Below are 4,353 nucleotides of genomic sequence, written 5' to 3'. Positions count from 1 at the left end.
GGTAGGGGGCGGTTCGGGGCCTGGGGAGTCGCAGGATGCGCGGGCGCTCAGACATATGTCACAGACAGAGAAGTGACAGAGGCCCGAGGAGTCAATGGGGGGCGCGAAGGAGCCTCGCTGCGGGTCAGGAGACGGCTGTCACCCACAACAGCGGGGTCCGGAGGAGGCGGGGACTGGGCGGGACGCGCTCAGGCACACATGCCACGAGCGGCCCAGCAGCATGGCGCGGCTCAGAGGCAGGTCGGGAGCAGGCTCTTGAGTGCCGGAGCCGGGTCCCAGCGCCTGGCCATACCACCTGACGCCAGATCTCCTCTGATCTGGGAGCTAAGCAGGAGGGCCTGGGTAGTGCTTGGATGGGAGACCGCCTGGGAATGCCTCTAGGCTTTGCTCGCCTCTCCTTTCGCCGCCCCGCGTGGCTCCCTCCGAACCCCTGCCGCCCTTGCCCTCTGCAGCCGCCCATCCAGCCGAAGGTCCCCTGGCCAGAGGCGGTCAGCCACCCGGCACTACAAGCTGGCAGCCCCGCGCACACCAGGCCCGTCGGCCAGGGCTCACCCCACACCCTCTTCTTAGTCCTCGCTGAGGCAGGCAGTCAGCCAGCAGCAGTTAGCCGAGCCTGTGTCTCCGCCGGCAGGCACCTCTCCACACCCCCCGCGCGCCTCCCATCGCCCACAAGAGCCAGGAACCTCCTTCCGCCGCCAGTGGCCCCAACACACAGGGTACAAAGAGCCGGGACAAACCAGGGAAGGAGGAGCAGCACCCCAACACACGCACGCCCTCGACTCCAGGAGAGACCACCACAAGGGAAGTGCAGGCACGCAGGCACACAACCTCTCAACCAGGGTGCCTGTGCTGCCACTCTCTCCCCAGGGGAGGGTTCCTGGCGGGGCTCAGCCACTGGCCCTCCGCCGCCCGGGGCTTCAAGGGTGACTTTCAATGCCCGGGCACTGCCTCCTTAGTGGAGCCCAGCCCCGGGCACGACCACACTTCGGTTGAGAAGCTGCCACTTCAAAGCAGCGTCAGTGCATCTGTCCCAGTCCGTGTTCCCGCTGGTGCGTCCCTCCCACCTCCCCCACCCCATGTCTCTCCGGCTCTGTGACTTGCCTGTTGGGCTCTGGCTCTGGCTCAGGAGCTCTCTCCCCGCGTGCCAGCCCCCTCTTTCTCTGTCTCTGTCCATGTCTCTCTGTATGTCTAGGTACATACAGGTACATATAGGTGTATATTTCGATCATGCTCCCTCTTACTCCTCCTCCCGTTCTGTCTGTCGGTCCCTGTCCTGCGGGGACTCTAGTCCCTCTGCCCGCAAAAGGACGCAGGATATGGCGAGGCCAAGAAGGAACACCAACAGAGCCACGGATAGGGGCCTATAGCACCATGTCTCACGGGCGGCTGGCTTGGAGACACGGCAAGCCGGAGCTTCCCGATCCCCAACCTGCCGGCTGATTCTCTGCCAAGCCACCGACACACCGCCCGTCGACCCACCAAGCCGGCCCACTGCAATCCGCGCCCCTCTGCAATTTGAGACCACCATCCGCGCTTCCCAGCTTGGCCACCGCAGCTCCTCCGGTGGCCAATGGCCAACTGGCAACAGCTGATGGCTAAGCGGTCACAGCAGATGACCCTGCAGCCCCCAAGCAGCACCCCTCCACGCGAGGCCCAGAGCCTGGAGAGTGCTCTCTGGGAGTCTGTCCCCACAGTCCCCGTCTGTCTCTCTCCGCCTCTCTCTTGCTCCGTCTCTGGCCTTCTCTCATCCTTTCTCTCACCTCCCTGGATCAGGAGAGGTGACGTGTAGCCAGTGAAGGGCCCGGAGATCGGGCGGGGCTCCGGTCGCTGACGAGGGTCGAGGGCCCAGACTGAAGGCTTGGGACGAAGCGTGGCTGCAGACTGGAGCTGCTGCACCCTGGTGGCGCGGGTGGCTCTCCGGGGCTTTGGGCCAGTGGGTGGGGCCGGCCAGGGCCAGGGCCTGGGTTGCACGTCCCTAGGGCCGGAGGGGACTGAGAGGACCCTGCGACCCCCTCGGTGGCCCTGAGAGGTGGGGACAACACAGCAGCAAGGGGGGTGTGCGGTTGTGGGGCTGGGGGGAGGCGAGAGGGGTTGGGGTAGGGGGGCGGGGTGAAAGCCCTTCGGGGCCTGGGGAGTCCCAGGATGCCAGGGCGCCCAGACATATGTCACAGTCAGGGAAGTGACAGAGGCCCGTGGAGCCACTGGGGGGCGCGAAGGGGCCTCGCTGCGGGCCAGGAGTCGCCCGTCGCCCACACCAGCGGCGTCCGGAGGAGGCGGGGAGCGGGCGGGAGGCGCTCGGGCAGACATGCTCGCCACCCGAGCGGCCCAGCAGCAGGGCGCGCGCTCAGAGGCAGGTCGGGAGCAGGCTCTTGGAGTGCCGGGATCCGGGTCCCAGCGCCTAAGGCCATACCACCCTGAACGCGCCAGATGTCGGAAGCTAAGCAGGGAGGGGCCTGGTGAGTACTTGGATGGGAGACCGCCTGGGAATACCTGTAGGCTTTTGCTCGCCTCTCCTTTTGCGCCGCCGCCCCGGCGTGGCTCCCTCCGAACCCCTGCCGCCCCTTGCCGCTCCGCAGCCGCCCAGGCAGCCGAAGGTCCCCCTGGCCAGAGGAGGGTCAGCCGCCCAGCACTACAAGCTCGCATCCCCGGCCGCACACCAGGCCTGTCGGCCAGGGCTCCCCCCCCACTCCCTCTTCTTAGTGCTCTTCGCCGAGGCAGGCCGTCAGCCTGCAGCAGTCAGCCGCGTCTCGGTCGCCGCCGCCGCCACCACCGCCATCGCAGGGCCCCCTGTCGCTCCCCGAACCTGCCGCCGCCGCAACCCCCAACGCCCAAGCCCAGGGCTGCCTGCCGGCGCCGGCCTCCACCACGCTCTCTCCATCCCAGGACGTGCCGGTCCTTTGCACCTCGGCCCGAGCCCAGGGGACGCCCATCCCTGCGCCTGCCCCCGGGACCCGACACACAGGATCGGCGTGTGCTCGGGCAAACGGGACGCCCACCCGCCCCGCCCCACCGGAGTCTTCTGTCTCCGCTGGCAGGCCCCTCGCCCCACACGCCCGCGCGCCCCTCCCGTCTCCCACAAGAGCCAGGAGCCCTCCCTTCCCGCCGGCCACGGTGTCTCTGAAACAAACACAGGGCACAAAGAGCCGGGACAAACCAGGGGACGGCGGGAGCAGCACCCCAACACACCACGCGCCATCGACTCTAGGGGAGACCACCAGCAGGCACGCAGGCACACAACCCTCACAACCAGGGTGCCTGGGGGCTGCCACTCTCCTCCCGCGGGCGGGGGCCTGGGCGGGGCTCAGAGCCCACGGGCCCTCCGGAGACCCTGGCGGCCCGCCCCGGGGGCTTCAATGCTGACTGCCAACGCCAGGGCAATGCCTCCTTAGCGGAGCCCAGCCCCGGGCACGACCACACTCCGGTGGAGAAGCTGCCACTTCAACACAGCCTCAGTGCGTCTGTCCCAGTCCGTGTGCCCGCCTGGGCGTCCCTCCCACCCTCCCCCACCCCATGTCTGTCGGGCTCTGTGACGTGCCTGTTGGGCTCTGGCTCAGGAGCTCTCTCCCCGCGTGCCAGCCCCCTCTTTCCCTGTCTCTGTCCATGTCTCTCTGTATGTCTAGATACATACATGTACATATACGTGTATATTTCCATCTCGCTCCCTCTTACTCCTCCTCCCGTTCTGTCTGTCTGTCCCTGTCCTGCGGGGACTCCAGTCCCTCTGCCCGCACAAGAATGCAGGATATGGCGAGGCCAAGAAGGAACACCAACAGAGCCACGGATGGGGGCTCATATCACCATGTCTCACGGGCGGCTGGCTTGGAGACTCAGCAGGCCGGAGCCGCCCGATCCCCCACCTGCCGGCCGATTCTCTGCCAACCAACAGACCCACCAAACTACCGACCCACCAAGCCGGCCAACTGCAGTCCGCGCCCCTCTGCAATTTGCAGTCCACCATCTGCGCTTCCTAGCTTGGCCACCGCAGCTCCTCCGGTGGCCAGTGGCCAACTGGCAACAGCTGATGGCCAAGCGGTCACAGCTGATGACCATGCAGCCCCCAAGCAGCACCCCTCCACGCGAGGCCCAGAGCCTGGAGAGTGCTCTCTGCGAGTCTGTCCCCACAGTCCCCGTCTGTCTCTCTCCGCCTCTCTCTTGCTCCGTCTCTGGCCTTCTCTCATCCTCTCTCTCACCTCCCTGGGTCAGGAGAGGTGACGTGTATCCAGTGAAGTGAGCAGTGATGGGGCGGGACACCGGTCGCTGACGAGGGGCGAGAACCCAGAAAGAAGGCTGTGTGAAGAAGGGTGGCGGCAGAATGGACGTGCTGCCCCCTGGTGGCGGGTGGCTCTCCCTGGC

The sequence above is a fragment of the Rhinolophus sinicus genome, linkage group LG15 (assembly GCF_036562045.2).
Source record: "Rhinolophus sinicus isolate RSC01 linkage group LG15, ASM3656204v1, whole genome shotgun sequence".
Classification (NCBI taxonomy): Eukaryota; Metazoa; Chordata; class Mammalia; order Chiroptera; family Rhinolophidae; genus Rhinolophus; species Rhinolophus sinicus.
The sequence above is the reverse complement of the archived record's forward strand: the minus strand, read 5'-3'. Positions refer to the sequence as shown.